This window comes from Periplaneta americana, unplaced genomic scaffold (genome assembly GCF_040183065.1).
Source record: "Periplaneta americana isolate PAMFEO1 unplaced genomic scaffold, P.americana_PAMFEO1_priV1 scaffold_18, whole genome shotgun sequence".
Taxonomy (NCBI): domain Eukaryota; kingdom Metazoa; phylum Arthropoda; class Insecta; order Blattodea; family Blattidae; genus Periplaneta; species Periplaneta americana.
In genome coordinates this window covers 575553-602077 of record NW_027185499.1, presented here as the reverse complement: position 1 = coordinate 602077, position 26525 = coordinate 575553, and the positions used below count along the sequence as shown (strand labels likewise).

Below are 26525 nucleotides of genomic sequence, written 5' to 3'. Positions count from 1 at the left end.
ACAATGACTGTTAACTCAGTAGTGCTGTTAACAGTATTTTCACGTATAAATATGAATATATAAGATATTTTTTTCTTCTGTTTCTATCAAACACAGACTAATGTCCTATACACCGTGTGATAAACAAATGTTGGTGAGTTGTGAGCTGGCCACAGAAACAAATTATCTTTCATTGTTTTAATATAGACATGGCAGAAAGAAAAGTGTGTTGGAAAAGAAAATTTGCGATTGTCAACAGTTAGGAACATCTGTTACAAAAATTTTTAATCTCACATTTTTCAAAAGTTTCGCCCTTTGTCAAAAGCATATTATTTGAAAAAATGAGGGAAATAAAAACAGTACTTCTTCAATTACACAAGCACAATGTGACAAATGTCCATACGTTTATTTTGTCCTATAAAAATATGTGTCTCTCCACATTTTCACTACTTGAATTAAATATTTTAAAATAGCAGTCCATTTATTTTGAAGAACTATATAGTTTAAATTAGCATACAAAATTTCAGCCCTTTATCTTAAGTAGTTTCTGAGTAAATGGTTCCTGAATTTAGAACAACATTTTTTTTTTCTCTTAATTACTCACCTGCATATATTGTATATGTGTGGATGGCAGTTTTTATCTTCGCATACATATTTTTTAGTTTTTCATTCAACTCACCTATGTGCTGTATATTGTACGTGTGTGTACAGTTTTATGTCAACATGTCATACATAAGTACTAAATAATAACTGCCGTTTATGAAGTTCAAACATAATGTGAAGAAGATTTGAAAAAAGCATGTCCATGTTCAGCCAGTTTTTTGTTTTATCATTATTCTTGTCTGTTTTCCAATTGCATTGAAAGTGCAACATGGAATACAAGAATTTACATAGATATTACGTTTCTGTTTTTAGTTTGCTTATGGTGAAGATGGGAAAGATGTCATGAAAGCCCAGTTTCTGAAGAAGAAACAAATCCCATTTCTTGCAGACAATTATAAAGTGATTAAGAATTTTTCGTCAGAAATGTTGGATGATGAACAAACTACTGCTGACATAGCACAGCGAAAAAAACAGGTAATTTTGATTTTCATATACAGACTTAATTATATCATACAACTAATTAATTATATACAACAATATATAATAACACCTTCACATGTTGGACTATTTGGCAATGAAATGGCAGATAACTTTCCAAAAAAGGCACTAAAATCCAAACAATAATCCACTCCAAATCAAACCTCTGCAGGAAGATTGAAGAAATCAAGAAAGCATTTCAAATGGAAAACACGCAAGAAAATATTACAGCTGCCAGAGGGAAGTCATGAGAAAAAATTGATGAACTATCAATGGAATTAAAATATAAAGGCTGCAAGGAAGCTGTAGCAAAATTTAGGTTGATGTCAGGACATGACTGCCTGGCTCACCATAGGCGTATACCACTCCAACAGATGTGTTGTGCAATAACCCTGACCAAATCATGGACAAACAACACCTCCTGTCCTGCCCAGCCTGAAACCCAACTGCACAACAGACTGGGGACCTTGTTAGCTTGTACTGGGAAGCTAGAGGGAAAATGACTTGATTGTCAATTCTAGCCATTGGAAAATAAATAAATAATCTTACTTTCAGATGTCAGTGTTATGACTGGGTTTAGGATTTTTGGATTATAAAAATTGAGAATTATTAATTTTTTAATGTGTTAAAAAATTAAAAAATATTTGCTAAAATATTTAAAATATTTTCATCGTTCACATAATAATGTTCAATATCCTAACACCTAAAAATCCTAACCTAGTCAAATATGAGTAAAAGCCTGTGTACTCACTAACAGTGCCTCATCAGTCAATTGCTGAAATGTCTTTGGAGTTCCAGTTCACAATACATGATATCTCCGAATTATCCATTAAAAATCTCTGTTGATTGTCACAGAACACAGTCGGTACTGGGAAAACGACTGTTCTATATCAAATGAAGTCAGTCTAACGTACTTCAGAAGAGGGATATCAGACATTAACTCTCAGGTTCTCATTGTCTACTTGTTGATCTTCTGGAGCTTGGGCAACTTTGCTCATAATTTCAAATTCAATATTTTTTCTAAACACAAGTTTGGATTATTTTTTAAAACTTTTCCGTTTTGTTTTTAAACTTGCCATTTTTTAATCTCTAAGCAAATATTTTTCTTTCAGTATCGTGTACTTTTTTAACAGTTTCTTTCAGGAGGTTTGTTATTTCTTCTAGTTTTTAATGGAGTTGGACAAGACACTCAAATTAGCAGAAACATATGGAGATTTATTTCTTCAATACATTTTGAACGAAGTTTTTGTCCATTTCATCTACTACCAATTTAACACTATTAAAATGATATGCTTAAGACATCACTGCAGAAAATATTTTGTTGCATATTTTTATCCTGAAAATTTGTATTTTTATGCGATACAAAATTTGGATATACTCTTTTAGACCGAAAAAGGAATGAAGAAATTTTAGAACAATTGGAAGTAGACTCAGTAGAAGAAAAAATCAGCAGATACAAATTAAATTGGCTAGATCATGTAAGAAGAATGGAAAATTCAAGAATCCCAAAAATTATGATGCAGTATAAACCTAGAGGACATCGTCGACCAGGAAGACCTTTTAGAAGACTGCTAGATGGGGCTGAAACAGGTCTACAAAGGCCTAATTCGTGAAGGATGATGATGATGATGATGATGATAAAATTTGATATTTTTGCTGGAGATATCATGTCTAAAATTTTTAACTTAATTGACAAGTAATCACGAACAAAAAAACATTTATTCACCTAAAAAATCCTAAATCTATTTTATCACAGTATCCAGATATTAACCTGAGAATCTCGAATTTCTTAACTAAATACACCTAGTTTTACTATAGTTACTGTATGTCAGTTGATTAGCAACATATTAGGTTTGATTCCATTCATGCAGAGGTTTTGTAGAGCGTTAAGGAGTTAATATTGTGAATAGAAATAAATTGGAAAATATATGTTTTCTAAGATGTTGAAGTTAGTTTTGAGAGCATTAAAATCTGTGATTATTTTGAACGGTTTTATCCTGATTTAGCAATAATTTTATTTTGAACGGTTTTATCCTGATTTAGCAATAATTTTATTTGTAATATAGCACTTTGCAAAATATCTCAGAAGAAGCAAGAGGCACGATACTTAAATAAATTGGCAAACTTAAATACATTTATAATCTTATTTGTAGCTATGAGACATTTGAGTGTGAAAGAAATGTTGCTGCTACTGCTGTTGTTGTTCTTGTTACACTGTAGTCTATGGGATCAGATTCATAAGCTTCGACATTTTTAGTCCATTATTTATTTTGAGAAGATTCTGTACGTTTTTTATTGTAAGCAGTCCAATATGTATTGGGGTTGGCATCTGTTTTTATCACAATTAAAAGGGATGGAAAAAAATTACTGGACATCCACTCTATCATGTGATTCTTTGGCAAAAATCAAGACTCTCTTCTGCTTACATATATAGGGTGAGTCTTAATATGTGGGACCCACGTCGCCAGGGGGGAGGACACACTAAAACAGTGAAAAATGCTATATGAACAGTGTCCATTTGTACCGCATTTCCAAGTTATCAGTGCAGTTCTGTTGCAGCAATGATAGGCATAACATTACAAGAAATGCTCAAAATGTCTCCCTGTGGCTTGAATGCCACACTCTTTCAAATGAAAATTCAGTGGGTTTAAGTCTGGGGAACGCACAGGCCATCGAGTGGGTCCTGTGTGTCCTATCCATTTGTTAGGATATAGTTCATTGAACACGTTTCTGGAATTTTATTTGTGGAACTGTCTGAAAGAAATTGTGTACTCAGAACCCATTCCCACTGTTGAAATACTTCGTCAGCGTATACAAGATTGATGTCAACAAATCTGGCGAACACCGTACAGTTGGGTTGGCAATCCTTCTTATGAAAAAATTGAATGCTATGCAGTAGCCTTCTGAACCAATCAGAACGTAGCATTTTCTATCAGCTGCTCATGTTGCCACATGGAGCACTGCTGTGTTGTCGATTTGCTTATGTTACATAGTGTTAGTATCATGTGCGTAATTTGTTAGTTAGTGTTATAAAGTTATAAATAATTTGTAGCACTGGTGTGAAATGTTGCAAAGAAAAAAGATGCTCAAAAAATGGTAACCCACGTAGTGGGAATCCATGCGTAAATAGTCAGGCGTCAGAATGGTGCACATGATTCTTCAATTTTATGAGCAGGAGATGGAATTTGTCCGTATATATGGGCAACCCTCCATTTGTGCAGATAATTTAATACAACGGACATAAAAAAAAAAAAAACTTCAGGTCTCTCCAAGATAACAATAATAAAGAATGAGTTACATAATAATTACCATTTAATTTAATGGAGCAAAATAGCAAACTCCGCATAATTTAAGTCAGCTGTTGTGTAGTGAGGGTCACTGTGGCAAGGTCACGTCTCTCGTTACCAGCGTAACACTAAACTGCCAAGTGCAATGTTGCAGTGGCCTGGGTGTAGGTTGTTACAAGGCCATTATGGAAACACTACTCTCTTGTAGAGAAAATTGATTTTAATTGTTCCTATAAAAGTAACATGAACTAATATTTTATATGCATCAGTCATTACTCCTCTGATTTTCTTTTACTTTCTGATGATTTTTTTTTCTTCACTTTGTGCCGCTTTCTTTTTTTCAGATTCGTAAATGGAAGAAAAAGAATGGAAATCCTTTCCAAAAACATAGAATTAGTCCATTTTTATTGTTTTCTGCTGATATGAAAGATCATAAAGTATACAAAGGAAGGAAGTTGAACAAGGAAACAAGAAGACCAAGATTTGCTGAAACTATGTGCAAGCTTTGGAGGGAGAGCGATACTGACACAATTGAAACGTGAGTATTGTGAACCATTTAAAATGTAACTTTCTTTCAGTCGTGTAAGGTTTATTATGTATTCGGAAGTGATTTTTACAAATTTGAGATGTGGAGTAGAGTGCTTTAACATGAATGCACATCCAATGGCAATAGGGAAATGCAGACCAGTGCCAGTAGTATGGAGTGGACCAGCCTGCATAGGGAAGTGTGTATGGACTTGTCCATGTATTGGCATTCGACCACTTGCTGCATACCAACAGATTTTGTTGAAGTGGGAGCGGTAGGTGGTAGATAAAATCAGTACAAATTGAAAATTTTCTGCAACTTATTCCTTATTCTAATTGTTTGTCCAGAATTTTAGCAGTATATCAAGTTAGCATGGTTTTCGAATCAATTAATGTTATCGTCAAGTGACTGTTCGTCACCCTTATTTCTGGTAGTAAGAAGGATAATTTGAAGTGACCACCAGTAGGCTATACATGCAGAGTATGTATGTTCCTGCATTTGCACGCAAAGTACGAGTAGCTATTTGCTTGAACTAGTTTCTAAAAATGTTTTCATTGTTTTCTATCTATTTAGCAGTTGCAAATACCATATTTACTCATGTAATAGGTCCTGTTGCATAATGTACGCATCCCAATTTTTTACAGTAATATGTAGGGAAAATAAATCCGCATTACATTTTATACCTAGTTTCTGCTTTATTTGTATTCAGTTTTAGGTTATACCAGCGAATAGGGATTATAAAGAATGGACACTTCGCGTCGGTACCTTTGATGTAGCCGGACCGATTTCAGTGACCTTCAAGCCAGCTAAGCGTCTGATTCTGCTTTCTCCCTAGAGTTGGCGCTGACATCACACCAGCTAGCAGTCGACACAGCGGAAATATAACACATAATTAATACATCTAGGTACATTATGTACTCAAATAAAATAAATTGGATCCATAGAATAATAAATCCTTCATTAACTGCAATGTCTAGACTCTAGAGTTCCTTTATAATGAGAGTTGAGACGTTGACCCCAACAACAATTAAAATATGTAATGATTTGATAGCGCTGAAAATGGAAAAACAAAACTCTTACGAGAAGTAAAACCATATACCTATATTATATTATTATACAAATATTAAACGAATTCGATACTTAATTTTATAATGTATTATATTATTTTATAATATAATTTATTGTATCTGAAATATAAAATATTATTATTACAACTAGTTTGTCACTGAGAAATAAGGAAAAGCTGTTAACTTGAATTTATTTGAAGCAAAGCGTTACTGGATTATGCAATAAGGTAGGCGATTTTTGGATCCTGTGTCTCAACTCTATACTCAATTATTATTTTAGCGTATGCTCGATTACACTACCTCTAGCGCTTGAAAGTGGAACTAGCCGCTGGCGCACAGAGAAACAAAACACAGGAAAATTCGCTCAGTGTCCATTCTTTATAATCCCTCTTCGCTGGTTATGCTGTGCTACATTTGTTATTCATTTCGTACGTTACGCACTTCACATTGTTATTGCTCATAAGCATTCGATATGTCGGTGCTCTCCAAGTCATACAGACCCAGAAACAAAATTTGGGCCACCTGAATTTTGTTCTGGGCCTGTAAAATCAATCATTTTCAATATTACTGAAATGTCTGATGTCGAAATCTGCTGTGATTATCACGTGGGCTGTCAGGTAGTTACTCAGAATTTTTCCTTTCATATAATACGCACCCTGGATTTTTAATCCAAAAATTATGGAACAAAGTGCGTCTATTACACGAATATATACGGTAATATTAGATTATACAATTATGCGTGCTTCCAAACATGGCCTAGGCAAATATGATTTTTGTCTGCTGTAAGGATTGAAATGGAATTGAAGCTTGTGTTTCAATCTCAGGTATAACTACAAGGCACTGAGATGTGCTGATCCTGTGAGTGCAGAGTTCCAAGGAGACCGTGACTTCGGTGCTATAACAGAGAAGCTAGACAGTCTCATGGATGATTATTTGAAAGAAAGGCACAGTTGTAGGAAATCTGAGTTCCGGCATCTGATGTCTGTGAAATCCATGCTTTCTCACGTACATCCAGGGGAACCCGTCGGACTTCTGGCTGCTCAAGTAAGTTGTTTCTTGTATAATAATATAGCATTCATCATCATTCACCAAACACAAATTCAGGCCATAAGTTGACCTATTTCGCTGTAGACTGTAGACAGGATCTACAGTCTATGCAAACTAGAAAGGTATTGACAGTTCTCGCTTGCACATGCGGAAAGGGAGCGACATTGTGAAGTTATGCGGTAGTCAGTGCGGCTCTTTGCGCCTCCTATCTGCCGTGTCGGAACTAAGCAGCTGACATGAAATCATAAACTCATAAATTTGTATCATACGGTAGTCTTTGACCAGACTAATATAACATATGAATGAATGCGATTATGGTGTATGTGTGTAAGCGATAAATTCTCTCCACTAATACCTTACAACCATTGATTTTTTTATACTTGAAACCTAAATTCTTTAAGACAGTGTGCAGGGAAGAAACACTGCCGTGAAAAACATCCGCATCTCGAAGCAAAATTTGCAGCTTTTGTAATTTAGGTTGCCCCTCCCGTCGGTAATATAAATATACATGCCGCCAGATTGCATTCTCCTGAAAGACATCTAAAGGTCCGGTCACACGTCGCTACGTTTGCAGCGATGCAGTACAAAAAACTGCGCAACTCTTGTACTGTGACGTGTGAACAATGGTGCAACCTGAAAAGTAGCGGCTGCCGAACCTGCTGCCCGCTACTTTTCCATGCTGCGTGCAGCTTAAAAGTATCGACGTGTGAACAGGGTTCTCAGGGTTGCAGCCGCAGCATTTTTGATATCGGTTTTGTTTAAACTTTTGCTGCTGTTGTAACCAGTGTTACCACCCAAATGTGCCAATGATACTTTTATTGTTTTAATATATTTTAATGTTAAATGTGATGAAAATAAATTATTTGTAACAGTTATTAAATACACAACACAGTCTGAGCATAATTGCTGACGATATAATTCATTTTTTAAACTTTCCATAGCGTTGTTCCAAACAGGAGGGTTGCCAACATTGATTACGTGAATATACTATTGGTTATCATTTAAGTATATAGGCGTTTTTAAAAGCTTTATAGTAAAAATAATACCACTTTCTGAATACTAGTTAGGACAGAAAAGCAAATAATAGATAAGTAAGCTTTCGCATGAGTTTCTTAATAATGCGAACATAACCACAAAAATGTATATTGAGAAGTCAACACGCAGATGGAAACCTGCAGCATGACTGCGGCTGCAAAAGTAGCGCCTTGTGTGTGAACAGACTCGCAATGCAACTTTTGCAGCACTCGGGTTGTGCAGCACGAAAAGTAGCATGCAGCGCGCTACTTTTGGCTTACGTGTGAACATGAGACACAACTATTGCAGCTGCAGTACAAAAGTTGCGCTGCAAAAGTAGCGATGTGTGACCGTGCCTTTGATTTGTTATCCACTTTTCCACTTTCATTTTCTTTCCCAGGGTTTCCAGTCGGGAAGGTCCATCCTCTTGCTCATTCAATTTAATCTTTCCTTTCCTATTGTAACGATGGTGTTCTTTCCTATTTTGAGAGCCTCTGCAATACTATTTACCACCTGTTGTACAGGATAAGAGGCCCGCCATTGTCTCTTCTTTCTCGAAATAGTCTTGCACATTACAAACCATTTCTCTCGCCTGACTTGTAAGAGGAGCACTTTTTCCGTTATTTCTAGACCACTTGCTGTCCCTTGTAGCACTCCTTTCTCCCTCTGAGCCCGTGGTTCGTTTTGTGCCGCTAACTGCAGGAATGATATCTTGCAACATTGTATAAGTGAAACACACTGACACTATAAGTCATGTTACAAATACACTCACAGCTAAATTAAATTTAAAACTAAATTCAAACTAACTCCACCTTCATCAACAACAAAATATCTACGAAAACAATAGCCACGACAGAACACTAATACTTGCTGTAACACAGTAACGAAGATTCATCACTTCCAAACAAAACACGTACTCTCTGCGAAACAGTCGGCAACATTGGCCTGTTGTCATGGTCTCTGATTGGCTAGTTTGGGCAGTTGCCATGGTGACGCTTAGAAGCCGCTGAACTGTCTGTATAGACTGTAAGAGTTGTTTTCGTGGATGGCCAATTCGACGTCTTCCTTCTGGCTGGTAGTGTAATACAATGCAACATTAGGTATCCGAGTTGGTGGCATTCATGACATGTTGGAGCCATCTTTTCCTGTAATTGAAAAGTTTTTCTTCTAATGGCTGCATGTAGAGTATATCCAGCTGTTCGGTGCGTACTATATATCTCATTTCTGCAGCTCTTAATGTACTGAAGTCTTTCTTCTTCAAGTTTCACTTCCATATAGGATAGTCAGGCTAGTGATTTATACAATTTTAATCCCGGGTTTTCAGCCCTATGTGCTGATGCTTTATCCACTAAGCCACACCAGATTCCAGTTTCAGTGCCGGATCGAATCCCCTCAGTTGAAGTTCTACCTCTCAGTTTTCCTTTTGGTGGCGTACCCTCATGTACTGTATGACAGAAAATGTGACAGTGGCAAGATGTCCAATGCACTATGTACAGAGGCGCACTCATTATGAGTGACTAAGTGGCCGGAATCCGACAGGATGAGCATCATCTTGAATCACAAAGTGATTACTTATGCATATCATATTAGTATATCATTATATATTATAGTCATCTTGAGTTTTTTTTTATCAAAATGTTTGTGGAATTAATATGAAAAGTGATTAAATTTTCCAAAATATAGTGATTAATAATGATATCACAATCTGTCTCACTGAAACATGGTTATCCGAATCTGTTGTTAATACAAATTTGTTTCCTAACAATTATACTGTGTTTCGTGCTGATAGATTATTTGAAGTTACCAACAAAGTAAAAGGTGGGGGTGTCTTAATGGATACCTTTTATACGTCGGAGATATGATTTAGAATTCGTTAATGAATGCGTTTGGATTGAAATTAAAATGCTAATTGGAAATCATTATTTCCCACCCGATATAGATCATAAACATGTAAAGTCTTATCTAAATTTTATAGAAAACAATCTTGATACCCACAACTTTAGAATTGTTATCCTCGGGGATTTCAATGCTCCTGGCATGGTTGCATTCTTAATGATATTCATTATTATGCTAAAATTAAGTTTCAGGATTTATACCGGCATTCCTTTTCTTGTCTTCTTGGACTAAACCAATTAATCTTATGAGAAATAGTAAAACTCTTCTTGATCTTGTTTTTACAAATGTCTGTAACTGTTCAGTTAATCTTGCTAATCATTCACTAGTTTTGGAAGATGTTCATCACCCATTAAACTATTCTCAAGGTGATTATCACTGTATTTATCCACTCTCCACAATTTTGTTTGGGATTGTATACGGTATATCTTACTACCGATGTCAATGTTGCTACTAATTCTCTGACTAAAATTGTAAATGATGCTATATCTAAAGCTGTCCCTGTTACCTTTGTGAAAATGTCGCACTATCCTAAATGGTTTTCAAACAGTCTACATCAACTCATTAAGAAAAAGAACAAAGCACATAGAAATTTAAAAAAATATAAATCTGATCAACACTATCAAATTTTCTCTTACTGTAGAAAACAAGTCAAGGGTTTGATTAATTCTGATAAACGTAATTGGTTACAATCCATTGATGACAGTTTAAAAAAGAGCCTAATAAATTTTGGAAATATGTAGAATCTTTTCAGAAATCGAAAAACATTCCTAATGAATTTATTATTAATGGGGTTCACATCGCTGATCAAAGAGTCATTGCAAATGCATTTGCTAGTCAATTTAAATCATTTCAGATCAGTCATAACTCCAATTTTCTCAGTTGTTATTCTAACATTAATGACTTTTTACCCCTATCTGTAATCTCTAGTGAGAATGTCAGGAAGGCCATAAAAAATGTCAAGCCGAATGAATCTATGGGTCGGATGGCATCCCTAATTTTATTATTAAAGGATGCTCTGAAATTCTTATAGGCTTACCTGTTTTAACCTACATTTTCAATTTGAGTTTGAAAACAGGGAAATATTCTTCTCTTTGGAAGAAAGCATCTATTATTTCCATATTTGAGAATGGTAATAAAACTATTGTAAGTAATTATAGACCTATTTCCATTCTTGATAACTTCTCAAAATTAAAAAAAAAAAAAAATTAAAAGACATATTTCTTTTTACGTGAAAAACAAAATGAATTCGGCCCAACATGGTTTTACAAACGGGAAATCTACGACTACTAATTTAGTATCATATCTCAATTTTGCTATGCCTATATTTGAAACTCAGAGTCAAATTGATTCCATATATTTTGACTTTAGCAAAGCATTTGGTGTTGTTTCCCGTAATATGTTACTGAGTAAATTAAACTCTTTTGATCTTACCACTAACTACCTGAACTGGTTTGAAAATTTTTTAAAAGATAGACAATCCTGTGTTAGACTTCGAAATTCTTACTCTGATCCATATATTAGTTTATGCGGAGTTCCATAGAGTTCCACTTTGAGGTCTCTATTAGTTTTATTATTTATAGATGATATCAGTGCTAGACTAAGTTCTAACTGCCTTTTATTTGCCGATGACCTGAAAATATTTCGCAAAATTAATAGTCTGGCATACTGCGTAACTTTGCAAAATTATATAAACGCTGTTGAGCTATGGCATGCTGGTAATGGAATGAAAATTAATGAATCGAAAATTTTAGTCATTTCCTTCTCTAGAAAAACCACTTCTCTCAAATTTAATAATTGAGGACCGTTTTTACAAAACTTGCTAACTGAAAAAAACTGAATTTTACAGGAGAGACAAAACATTATAGTAAGCAAGTTTTGCTGTATGTCTCACTTATAGCAGAAAGCAAGTTTGGAAAAAACGACCACATTTTGACACACTACAATGAAGAGAAATAACCCAATTTTACTAAGACGCTTTGAACATCATGTAGAGGCCTGCCTTATGTTAATGAATCCATCAAAATCTCAATTTTGCAAATTTTGCAGTTAGCAAGTTCTGCAAAAACGGTCCTCAATTATACTCTTAATAATATCAACATAATAAGGAAAGACGGTATTAGAGACCTGGGAGTTATACTCGATACCAAATTACATTTTCATAATCATGTCCAATATATTTATAATCATTCCATTAGAATGCTCGGACTTATAAGGTCTTTTTCTACTCCAGCTACTCTTGTAATTTTATACTATACATTAATCAGATCGAAACTCGAATATGCATCTGTTGTCTGAAATTCTATTACTTCTACTGATTTGGTTAAACTGGAAATCATTCAAAGAATTTTTTATGTCCCTACTTGCTTTCAGGTTTTTATCAAATTCATCTATTTTCAATTATGAGCGTACTTGTAAATATTTTAAGTTTTCTAGCCTTTATGTTAGACATCTTGAATTTGACTATTTATTCTTTTCTGAGGCTGTAAAGGGTGATATTGATTGTGAATCCTTCATAAGCAATATCTACCTTCGGGCCCCTTCGAATGGTTTAAGATTTCAAAAAATTGTTTTTACCTATAAGCCGGAATCTCTCCAGTTGTCAGATGTATGAAAGCTGCCAATTTATATTACATTAATTCGGATCTGTTTAATGTGTAGCTTGCTGTTTGGTTATTTTTATATTGAGTATACACATCAAAATCACACTCATTTCAGTTTCATTCGTTTGTGTTGTTTTTTAGCTATTCTGTATCATGTATTTTGCAGTTGTCTATTAATTTTGTCATTATTGGTTATTTTATTTGTCTCTAATTTTAATAATTATTTTTATGCACTGTTTATGTAATTCCTTGTGCATTGTAAATCTTGTGCTAACTTTTATCTTGTGCTAAACTGTTGTTGGCTCTAGGCTGTTGTACAGCACAATAAATATTAGTAAATAAATTATTATTATTATTATTATTATTATTATTATTATTATTTATAAATTACACTTGTGAGGAAGTTAAACGCAGAATAAATATGGGAAATGCATGCTATTATTCTGTTGAGAAGATTTTGTCGTCCAGCCTACTTTAAAAAATATTGAAAGTTAGAATTTATAAAACAGTTATATTACAGTCGTTCCATATGGTTGTGAAACTTGAACTCTCATTTCGAGAGAGGAGCAGAGGTTAAGAGTGTTCGAGAATAAGGTGTTTAGGAAAATATTTGGGGGTAAGAGGGTTGAAGTTACAGGAGAATGGAGAAAATTACATAACACAGAACTGTACTCATTGTCTTCTTCACCTAACATAATTAGGAACATTAAATCCAGACATTTGAGATGGACAGGACATGTAGCACGTATGGGTGAATCCAGAAATTCATATAGAGTGTTAGTTGAAAGACCTGAGGGAAAAAGACCTTTGGGGAGGCCAAGCCGTAGATGGAAGGATAATATTAAAATGGATTTGAGGAGGTGAGATATGATGGTAAAGATCGGATTAATCTTGCTCAAGATAGGGACCGATGGCGGTCTTATGTGAGGGCGGCAATGAACCTCTGTGTTCTCTAAAAGCCATTTGTAAGTAAGTTATTTTAAATATACAATCTTTCTGCATAAGGAGTCTACAAATACACATGGTTTTTCTATTTCAGCCCATCGGAGAGCCATCCACTCAAATGACTCTGAACACATTTCACTTTGCTGGTTGTGGTGAGATGAATGTGACATTGGGTATACCTCAATTGCGAGACAGCATCACATAATATGAAGACTCCAAATATGGACATACCATTCCTTCCTGACATACGTAAACTAGAGAAAAAAGCAAATAATTTGAAATTGAAATTGTGTAGAGTTACAATGTCTGACGTATTGCAGTACATTGATGTAAAGGACAAAATTGAACTTTTTCCTGAAAGGTAAGAAGTGAAAATGTATATAACATTTATGCTGAACAAATTACTGTATGTGAAAATTAAAGCTGTTTTCAATTTTTTTGCATAGTACTTTCTTTCACCAAGTACGCAATGTTTATAAAATACTACGTACAAATGTATGACCACGTTTTTAGAGATATCAGCAAATACGTTAGAAACATTGATTAATAATTTATTTTGGTATTCTCGTTAGTCTGTAATCGTTGTAAACTTCTTCACCAATTTATGATTATACTTATTCTCAAGGTATCAGATAGACTCTCAGTAATCATCTGATAAAACTTTGCGTTTACTTGTGTTATAACCTCTCTCTATCAAGTCTATAAATACAGGTTCGAAACTTACTGTTTTCCGTTAGAAATCTGGCACTGGTTCTTATTAAATTACTACTTGGCTTTATTTCCATGCTTCTGTGTATTCAGAGCTTTCAGATGATTAAGATTTGGTTGAACTGTGTTTCATAAATGCTGATGTTGCATTTCTTTGAGCATCTGTAATGTGAAAGCATTTTAAACGGGATAATTCTATTACTGTGTGTCCCATTTTTATTCTTGCTCCAGATGTTTGAATTTTACATGGACTATGTAAATATAAGTGTTTGGGATTTTCTTAGGAGTTTTAATATGATGTTTTTTTTTCAAAAATAGGATTTTGTCATTGAGAGAAAAGTCTTAAAGGAGTACTGAACTCAAAAACACATTCAGGGATGATATATTCTAAACAACATGCAATGAAGCAAACTAGACCTTTCTACGATTAATGGTTTCCAAGCAACATACTTCTGAACGTGGACATTGGCAATGCGTGTGACATCATATTATTTAAACACATCTGTAAAACACTAATAAATAAATAGTCTAACCATGATACTTTTTCTTAAAGTGGTTAAATGGCGTACATGGTATTAAATTAACTTTCAGATACAAAGCCTTCCAGTGGATATAATTATAATTTATGCAATATATTAAAAAGCAGGCTCCCCTCTAGCTGAGTTGGCAATAATAAAATAACTTCAGATAGGATGTTTACTGTTTCTTAAGATATTAATCATTTGTCTTCGAATGTAGGCTTTCATGGCAGCCATCAATGAGGTGAGTGTTTTCCAAGCTAAGAAGCAATGATCTACTTTGTAGAGGTGCAGACAGTTATTATATGCAACTTAATTTCGTAAAATTTTCTGTGGCCAGTCTTTTCGCATACACATGTATGAAAATAATTCCATAGTGGTGCATTGCGAGCGCGTGCTGCATCCAGAAAATAAATTGTTACAAATGTATGTATGCATATCCCACACTTTTGATGCTCTAGTTACAGATAATACATCAGGGAATAGGTTTGTATTTTTTTTAACTATGCTATTTAATGTAATCATTTTAATTTGAAAGAAAAATAATTTAAAAATTAGGCCAAATTGTGTAAAGTAGTAAAAAGTATTGCATTTAATATTTCAAATGCACTGAACCCAAAATCTCAACTATATATAGACTCAAAAGTACTAAGCGATCTTATTACAGTGCGCACATACTTCGCATAGTTTCAAATAGTCATAACTACACAAATGATAAATAACTGTGGAAATAAACAATATGGATCTCTTTATTTGATGCCTGGAATTCATAAAAAAAATTCGCCCATTTATGAAAAGGTCATACTTTGTCAGTTTGCGATTTGATGTGGAATGACTGTTAAATAAAAATTCAGTGGTTTGAGGTAAGGAGGAATAGACCAGAATGTTGGTCCCCATGATCTTTTCATTTCTTAGAGAATCATTGACCTAGAATCGTTACAGCAGCAAAAGAAAAAAAATGAGGCAGTGCCCACCATGCATGAAAACCTCAGTTCTTACACCTGTTACTGGTGAATTAATTTGACTAAATTTCTGAAACTGAAGTGTCAAGAGAATGAATACAGTATTGTAATTTGTTCATTTTCTTATTTCAGGAACCAAGTATATATGATACATATGCAGTTTCTTCCACGTGAAGTATACAAGTCCAAATTTTCTGTGAAACCAGCAGAAATTCTGAAGCATGTCGAGAAAAAGTTTCTGAAGGAGATCTTCTATGCCATGAAGAAAATATTGAAAATAAAAGCTACATTGTAAGCACTAATTTAATTTATTTTTATACTCGTTCACTTAGATCTTTTATTTCCTGCTTCAGACTTTTCTGCATTTTTTACCAAATATTTTCACTCGGTAAAAAAGAAAGAGAATTCAATATCCTATGCAATGGCCAACAACTTCCTAGGACTTATGAATCCAAATATCTTGGAGTTATTTTCGATAGTAAGATAACATGGAGCAACCATTTGAAATACATTTCTGAAAAAGCTCGTAAAAGATTCTCCCTTTTAAAAAGACTAGCAGGAAAGAAATGGGGATGCTCTAGGAATACTTTGAACACCACATACAAAATGTTTATACAGCCAGTGCTGACATACTGCGGAGAAATTTTAATTACTTCACCTTTCATAAACGACATAGAATATGTTCAAAACCAAGCTCTCAGACTCATTACTGGTGGAATCAAAACAATGCCAATAAATTCTATGAGATTCCTCACTAATATTAACAGCATCAAAATGACAATAGAAGAAAAAGCACTGATTCAATATGAAAAACTTGTCAGATTACCAGGTAACAATTGGCATTCATACAGTCCTCTTTGTAGATTGAAAACTCAAAAAAGTTTCATATCCATTGTTCAAGAATTAAAACAGAAAATCAATATCCCGAATTTAAAAGAAAACTTACAAATTAAACCAAACCCTTTAACTCTATTAAATATAGAATATAATCTAAATTTAACAGAAGAAATACTGAAATCAGATGTAAACACTGAAATACTGAAACAATTGTCTTTAGAGACAATTAATATTAGGTACCCTCCACAAAACTGGCTTCATTTATACACCGATGGATCCTTGATCTCCAGAGAACAAGGTGCCGGTGCAGGTGTTACGTGCTGTCTCTTTCACTTTATAGATCTCTTGGATATGGAACAACAAGTTTTGATGGTGAAATCATTGCAATAAGTGAATGTCTCAGGAATCTTCTATGCCACATCAATAAATTCAGGAATGCAGTTATATTGTCAGACTCCAAAGCAGCTATTTTATCAATCGTCTCTAAACACACACCTTCATCTCAAACAGCAGAAATAACTAAAATGCTCTCTCAATTAATATCACTCAATAAAAGAATTGTATTCCAATGGATACCATCCCATTGTGGAATCCTGGGAAACGAGAATGCGGATGCTTTAGCAAAGAAGGGCAGCACTGCTACTTACAGACCTGTTACTAAATCTACGTATTACTCTGTGAAGAGATTTATGAAATCTACATACTTAGACTTCAACAAACAAAATTTGCTAACTCAATCCCAAGGGAAAAAATGGAACTCTCTGCATCAAAATCCACAGTTAATTCCCGATTTACCACGAAAATCGTCTGTAGCTGCATTTAGATTGGCAACAGGTCATGACTGTTTGGCCAAACACCTGCATAGAATTGGAATATATCAGTCCCCTAACTGCCCATTGTGCAACTCAAACCAAGAAATGGATTCGGAACACCTCAAAATCTGTGCTTCAGTGGCTGGCCATGATAATATCTTTGAAAAATATTGGAGTGCAAGAGGTCAAATGACTTTATTGTCAAACGCCTGGCATTAGGAAACAACAACAACAACTTTTCTGCATTTGGCATGAGTCACTACGTACTAGTGGACTGGTGAATGTTCACTGTATCGTCATTTCTGATGATGGATTGAAGTATGCAGTATTTAAGAAGTAAATTAGAGCTGTCATGTCAGCTGTTAATCTTATAAAATAAATATTATGATGATGTACCGAAGTACATGTGATATTTCCTGCAGGAATTCTGCATACCACGTGATGAAGGCTGGGTAGGCACCGGGACTTGAACTCGAGTTTTCAGCTCTACATGCTGATGCTTTATCCACTGAGCCACACCGGATTCCAGTTCCGGTGTCAGATTGAATCCCCTCAATTTAAGTTCTTCCTCCCAGTTTTCCCTTTGGTGGCCCACCCTCATGTACTGTGTCACTGAGTATGTGACAGTGGCACAATGTCCAACGCACTGTGTACAGAGGTGCACTCATTACGAGTGACTAAGTGGCCGGGAAAATGTATGCTGTGTTACCAAAGTGCAAATAGCAGTTAGCAAAGCTTTCTCGTTTTCCATGGTCGTCCATCATGCGAGTAGAATGAAACTAGAAATGTGTTCGAGGCTTGTGCGTCCTACTCAGGTGGTTCGTATCATGTGCAGCGCTTGCACAATTCACTCCACGCATTACATGAAGTGCCACTTCACTGCTGTTGCGCGCCCATGTATATGCGGCCTAGCGAGCATTGAGTCAGAAGCTAAGGACTGTTAATTCTTAACCGATGTTGATGCACCCAACCATAAGTATTATATGTACACTGTTGTTATTATTATTATTATTATTATTATTATTATTATTATTATTATTATTATTATTCATCCAAAGGAAATTCATATCCTTATGTTGATTCAGATTTCTGCCCATTAACTCTGGGAATAGCTACGAGATAATATGCGTTTACCTTAATTGTCGAAGCCTATATGCTAGATGCCATGAGCTCGATTATCTATTCTGCAAGGTCCTCAAAGGTGATATATCCTGTAACTCCTTAAGAAACGTTATCTTACGTATTCTGCAAAAGATATGAGACCTCACAAACTTTTCTATAATAGAAATTCAAAATTTCTTTCACCAGTCTCCAGATGCATTAAAAATACCAACATGCATGACTGCGAATTCGATCCTTTCACTGTATGGACTTAGTTTGTTCCTGACAATTACATAATCTTTTATTTATTCTCGTAAACAATTGTCTTAAATTTTTTATTGTAATTTTTATGGTATTTTCATGCTACAACATATCATTCATTAGCGACTCATTTTTTATTTGCCATTGTTTTACTTGTATCTATTAATTAACAATATAATATTAATCCAATGTATAAAATTTTTTATTATTGTCATCATTGTAAATATTGTTTTCAATTTATTCTGTATTATTGCATTATTATCGTCTCAGTTGTGCTGGATTATCATTGGCCGCTGATGACTAACACGTTAATATTAATAATGAATAAATAAATAAGGAAATAAATTTATTATTATTATTATTATTATTATTATTATTATTATTATTATTATTATTATTATTATTATTATTATTATTATTATTTTAGAATTGAAAGTGCAGCTGAAACAGCAGAAAAGTCCTTTAAGAATGAAGATGACGAAACTGAAATAAAATTGGAAGATGAAGTGGACCCTGACTTTACGAGGAAAATTAAGAATGCTGGAATAGGAGAAGAGCATGAAAGTTCTGACGAAGATGAAGGGGTAAGATACAAACAGTTTTGTACATGGAAAAAGTACAGTATAAATTAATTTCAGTGAGAGTTGCAAATGTTGACATTACATATTATCACACTGATAAACTTCACAGTTGTCTAAATTAGGGGCAATGAGTACCGGTAACATTTAATTATGTAATCTCTCACATTTGACTTCTTTATCATCTGTGGTGACTGAATGGCCAACGCGCTTGCCATTAAATCTGAGTCCTGTGTGTTCAATCTCAGTCCAGAGCATTTCATTTTAAAGATGATGATAAAATCCTTTAAATGGCTTCAGAAGAAAAATAAATGTGGAATCCTTTGTCATATGTTTAGGACCCTGTCTCTAAATCAAACGGCTTCATACAAATTATTTCCACATGTTCTTCACAAGTTATTAGGGATAATGAATTTTAGTGTATAGATGCACACCTCAGAAATTTATTTTTATACTGCTGTGGAAATAGGATCCAGGAAGTTCTTCACTGATGATGTGGGTTGTAGCTACTAACATTTTTCATGTGCTTGAAAGATTATATGTTAATGATAGAGCCCAAATTTGTATATGAAATTCTTGCAATATTTTGATATACAAGATATATTCCAAAAGTATTTTTGATCTTTGGCCGGGAAAAATATAATTATTACTCACCAGAAGGTCTGAAATGATAGCATCAGACCCCTCAGGTACTGTACATGCCTTTTCTTGCCCGCCAATATTAGTTACAGTATTATAACGGAAACAAACAGTTTCTTATTTAGAAAGTTTCAAAGTACGAGTACAGTGTGAGACATGAGAGCAAGGTGGCTAATAGGGTATGCTAATGTGTTATAATAAAGTGATAGCCCTAAGTGATAATTTTGCTTTATATAGGCATAGTGAATAATTACTGATAAAATATAAAGTGTAATTCTTGTTTTCTCGTGTGGCAATCTGTGTGTTTATTCAGGATATAGGCTAATGACTTCTGAATTTAACAGTCCTGACTTCGATTCGGTTGTGCATTTACTTAACAATGATATTTCCTCCTTGTTGTTAGAACAAAAGGTAACAAGAAAAACGTTAGAGAAACGGCAGACCTAACGTTATCGCAAGAGGACGGAAAATTTGTTCGAAAATTTCAGAAAAGCTGGTATAATAAATATCAGTGGTTGTGTGGAACTGGTAAAGGTCATGAACAAAAGCTAATGTGTTTTTATTGTTTGATGTTTGGCATTGATGGGTAAGATTCTTGGCGCAGAACAGGTGTAAACACCATAAACAATTTCGAAAAAAAAAGCTAAAGAACACGCAGCATCTGGGAGTCGTATAAAGTGCGCCGAGAAATTTCATATGTTAGGGTGGTGCCTTATCGACCATGCCACTTCAGAGGTCATTGAACGCAATGAAATGGTTTAAAAAAAGTAGGAAAATTGTCAGCAGATTAGTAGACGTTGCTTGTCATTGAAGTATTCAGGAATTGCCATTCAGAGGTCATCAGAAAAGTCAATGTTCATGTAATAAAGGGAACTACTTGGCTACTCTTGATTTACTGGCTTTGGTGGAATCTTTCATGAAGCAGGAGCCATTAATATAATATTTAGCACAGATCTGTATGCGTTGAAAACAAAAATTCCATACATAATAATATGATTAATATCGGTTAAATAAAAAAATAAATATCTATCTACCCCCTTACTTAGCTACTGACCAGACATTTGAGACTTCTTAATGTACTATATCAGTAACAAAATGGCGGCCACAGTTATTAATAGTTTCGAATAAACTTATTAATGCTATCATGAGATTTCGTAGTTTAAATTTGAAGAAAATCGTAATTCATGTAAAGAGTTAATTGGAAAAACAGAACAAACATGAAGTATGTTTCTTAGGATGTCATTGAACTTGTCCTTGTAAACAACCCCTTCAATAAGAAATTGTTGACTGACTTCAGCATAGCACAGTTCTGCTACTGTTATTATTCAAAATATATGACTCATATTTTGTTGCAACATAATACATTTCTAAATTTTTTGTTAAAATCTCAGAAAAAACATTTTTGAGATGCCAGCCTGAGAGAGTGTCCTGCTGTGACTAAATAATTGCTTTGTTAGTCTCTCTAATTTGAATTGAGATCTCGTCAGCTATTTAACAAGGAAGGTCGTCCTAACCATGGGTTGTCTTCTATCCACATTTGTAGCACTGATACATCTGATGCAGCACTAAACATTAGTCACCACCATGGTGATCTAGTGGCTAGAGTGCTGGACCTAGGTTCGATCCCCAGTGTACGCACTGATTTATAACTTGTGTTGGTCAAACCCGTGTTCGAGGTGATGTAGAAGTTTTCTCTGGGAGCTCCAGTTCCTCTTGTGCATGCCAACAAGTCTCCATCATCACTGGTGTAGCGTAGGACACTCTGGACAATGATTCTCTCTGTAAATGGTTTACACAACTGGCTTCATATGGGTGAATGACGAACAGTCAAGTACCTGCCAAAAAAAAAAATCGCATTCACGCACTACCCTACATCAGACATTTTTAAATAGCAGAAATGTCACTATAAGTTAAATCTGCACCCACTACAATGGCTTGGTGTAAAAAGAAAAAAAGATATGTACTGTAATTTCTCACAACTGTAGTCCACGATACAACCATTCAAAGATCATTGTAGACCATTCATAGATAGCTGCAGTGACTTAACTTCAAACTTCAGTATAGCAAAAATGTGGATAAACGAGATACTATGGGCTGTTCCATATGAAATAGGAGAAAATTTCAGAAAATTTGACCTCACATTTAAAGAAAAGTAAGGTGCTTCTGTTATTGAAAGGCCTTCACTGGACAAGCATAATGGTGGGTTAAAATATCCCCAACTAGTATCACTTTTCATTTTATAGAGCATCAAATTTATCGTACTTTCATAAAATTCTTAGTTTTGGAAGAACATTGCTCAGAGACATTTAGTGGTAGGATTTTCAACAACATCTCTTTTTAAAGCAGACTCAGAGAGTAATATAATGACTTTGGAGGGATTTTTTTTTTAATTCTTATTCACTTGACTAGGCAGATTTATTTATATTACTTTTTTTCTTGACGAATTAGCTAAAAACTAAAAATACGACAATATGGGCGACTTAATATAGAATGAAACACAGTTTACAGATTCTAACAAGTCTCCATCATCACTGGTGTAGCGTAGGACACTCTGGACAATGATTCTCTCTGTAAATGGTTTACACAACTGGCTTCATATGGGTGAATGACGAACAGTCAAGTACCTCCCAAAAAAAAAAAAAAAAAAACCCAGATTCATGCACTACCCTACATCAGACATTTTTAAATAGCAGAAAAGTCACTATATGTTAAATCTGCACTCACTAAAATGGCTTGGTGTAAAAACAAAGAAAGATATGTACTGTAATTTCTCACAACTATGGTCCACGATACAACCATTCAAAGATCATTGTAGAAGTATCGTAGACCATTCATAGATAGCTGCAGTGACTTAACTTCAAATTCAGTATAGCAAAAATATGGATAAATGAGGTACTACGTTTTAGAGTGCAAAATTTGAATGACTGTATCGTGGACCATAGTTGCAGGAAATTACGGTACATAATATAGCAGCTCATGAAAGTCATTGCTAGAATGTACCACTTGCTAGACACTGCAAAGTTTTGGATTTTTTTGGATAGATCTTTAGACTATAGTTATCATATCATATCTAATGCAATCATGTCTAATGCACGAGATGTAAATAGAAGTTCACGTAAATCACTCACTTAAAATATTTGATAACTAATATTGTGACCAGTAGTTAACATTTGATTTCTTGCATTAGTCAGCATTTCCTGAAAGATAATGATTCGCCCAAAGCATTCCTTCCAGAGTAATTAATACTGTTTCATTTCTTTAAGTACACCAAGTTCTTAAACACCTTTCTTTTCCTAAAATGAATCCATAAGAATATCATCTTCTAATATTTCTAAATCACAGTGCTGTAATTTTAATGGAGCAGTTGAATGAATACGTCATACCTGCTGAGTGATGAAGATAAGGATGTGTTCTAATTTTTTTCAGGGTGATGATGATGATGCAACAATGGCTCACACTAGACAGAGACATACAGAAAATCAAGAGTATGAAGAACCAGAAGAAGAAGAAGAAGAAGAAGAAGAAGGTTAGTTTCTCAGTTTTCAAAAACTTAATACAGATTTCATTTATACATTTTTTTTGGGGAGGGGGGGGGAATGTTTTGAAAAAAAAATACATAAGTTAAAAAAAAAACTTATAAATGAAATGATATTTAATAACATCTGAAATAGCATTTGAAGACTATATGGGCAAAATGAGTTAAATCAATTTAGCAAAATTTTCACAAGACAAATTTATAATTTTAGAGCTACGCCATCTTTGAGTCTGCTACTCAAATTTATAACACATGTTCTTGAAGAATGTAAGGTTATTTGTAGGAAATCTTAGCTGATTAGAGCCAAAACTGGCTGATAATTTACATTTCTAACTACAGTCCAGAAAATTTTACGAAATTGATTTACCCTGTTCTTCCCATGTGACTATTTTACCAATAAAAAAGTCAATTATTTTTGGACTGCTTGCCCACAGGGAATAAGCCATGCTCTCAAATTGTGATAACTGCTCCATAACTTGTTCATTTACATCATACATTTCTATGCTAACTCTGTGACGTCACATGTCTCTGCTCTCGAGCGTCTTAGGAGGGGAAGCACAGGTAAAAGAGCAAAGTAAGGGGAGTGGCAGTGGAAGGGATGAAAATGTTTAAATAGCGGAGACACAACATTACCCTCCCTCACTTGCTCTACCAGCTCTGCTCAAAGAGGGGAAACGCACTCCGACATCACAGATTAGCCAATGGGAAATGACTAGTCATAGTGCATTACGAAATGTAACAGCAGATCAAGCATGGGCAGCTTCGAGTTTTCATGAATTGCAAAGTGGGTTGCTGTATTTTCACAGCAAATCTAATTTCGAACAAAATTGATTTAGGATATATAAATCAAGTTCCGTATCTCTTGAGATTTAAAATATGATCGTGTAAGAAAAGGCATAAACAAAAATGTATAACCGAACTAAATTAACAAATTAACATAGAAAGTATAGTAATTTTGCCAGGACTTCAGAAGGAAACAGAAGTGTGAAAAAAGAAGTGCGAAACATATAGACATTTTGCTGTATTATTGAGAAACTGTAGTGAGTCTAAATGGGTTGAAGTGTTCAAAATAAATAGCAAGTATTATTACTGATAATGACTTTTTATACTTGCTTACAAATAGCTACAGTGGAGCTTCTTTGGCATCAAAGCCATAAAACAACTAGAGGGCCTTTAAAAGATCATTCATTTGCAATGCATTCCATCACATTACAGGAGACAGAGTAACGAGAAAATTAATTAACTTACAAAGAAAGACTCAACAGTTCTTCAGAATAGCTCCAAAGAAATATGTTCTATCTGCACTAAATAATCTGTTCGTTTTGAGTTAAATTAAATTATGGTTTATTTAACGATGCTCGCAACTGCCGAGGTTATATCAGCATCGCCGGTGTGCCGGAATAATACCCCACAGGAGTTCTTTTACATGCCGCTAAATCTAGTGACATGAGCCTGTCGCATTTAAGCACACTTAAATGCCATCGACCTGGGCCGGGATCGAACCCGATGATGATGGTGGTCGTGGTGGCGGTAGCAGTGGTAGTGGTGGTATCTGTTGCCCAGGCACTTGGAAGTTCTCCATTCGCCTTCTAGCTTCCCAGAATAATTTAGAGTCCGAATCCAAAAGATTTGATGCCAAAACTGGACATTTTCGTAAATGTTCTCGATTCATCTAAGAGTCTTCTAGGTTACACAGGATGCATTTAGGTGAACAAAAATTCCAATTTTAAACAGATGTGTTGCTAAACAGTCATGGCCAGTTAGTATTCGAAATTTTGCTACTGCATCATGTTGAGAATCAGTTATAAATGTTCTTTCTCAGTAAGCAGTAGTGAACAAGATTTATTATTACTGTTTTCTTGAAATTTCTTTAGAATTTTGATTTGAAATTGTGTTTATGAAGAATTTGACACTGATAAGTGAGCTAGGATTTATATGTAGTACTAGCTGTACCCGTGCGCTCCGCTGCAACTGTTAGAAATAAATATAAAGTAATTACATAATTAAAATAGGACATTTGATCCAGGGAACATTCGTGTTTCATAGAAGGATAAATCGTTTAATATGTTACTTAATTTAAATTGCATCCAAATAATTAAAATGCGATCATTTTGGTCCAGAGACACTCATTTGGTGCAATGACAATTCCTTTAACATGTTTCTTAATTTTTATTACATGCAACCATAGTTTAATGAAGAGTGACATCATTTAGATTTAATATGTATATTTTATTTTACTTGTTATAGGTTTCCATTGAATTATGGTAATAACTTAATTTTAACCCTTGTTTTCTACGTATTCAGTAAATGGCTCTTGGCCCACTATGGTTCTGAACCCTTCAAATAACTTAAATTATATTATATAATATTACATATTATATTATATTATATTATATTATATTATATTATATTATATTATATTATATTATATTATATTATATTATATCAGAAGTTGCTGTAATAACATTATATCATTATGTCCATCTAGAGAAACTACACTTTCCATTGGTGAAATCATAATTAATTATACAACTCGGTTAATTTAGCTTCCGATATTACTTCATACAAACACAGAAACATTATCTGTAGGCTATCCAAGGCCCCTTATAGACGAATTCATTTGTTTTTTAATTCATTACACGGCCTTAGATGGCAGTTATTTTAATTTTAAAACTCATTTATCTCAATAAATATCAGTCCTATCAAAATTTTTCAAGGAATAAAACTTATCGCAAATGATTTTTAAAGAAACGTTTGTTATGTAACATTTTTCACAAAAATCAATAATAAGCGAGATATTTCGATTTATTTAATTCAGGCCCCCTTATAACACCCCCTTTAAATAATGTATTTTAATGCCATATAGCCTAAAATCTAAGTTACAACGAACTTAACTTATATTTCAATTTTCATCGAAATCCGTTCAGCCATTATCGCGTGAAAAGGTAAGAAACATGCAGACAGACAGACAGACATACAAACAAAATTTTCAAAAAAGCTATTTTCGGTTTTAGGGTAGGACCAATTATTTTTGGAAAATCGAAAATTACCAGAAAAATTTCGGCTACAGATTTATTATTAGTATAGATGAGTTAAGAACAACGCCGAGTATTGTTGAGTCAATGTGATGCCT

General features: G+C 34.2%; 1 pseudogene; it reads left to right on the top strand.

Annotated features, from left to right (window-relative positions):
* Positions 1-26525, top strand: part of LOC138693705 (DNA-directed RNA polymerase I subunit RPA1-like) — a 134440-nt pseudogene that overhangs the window by 88838 nt on the left and 19077 nt on the right.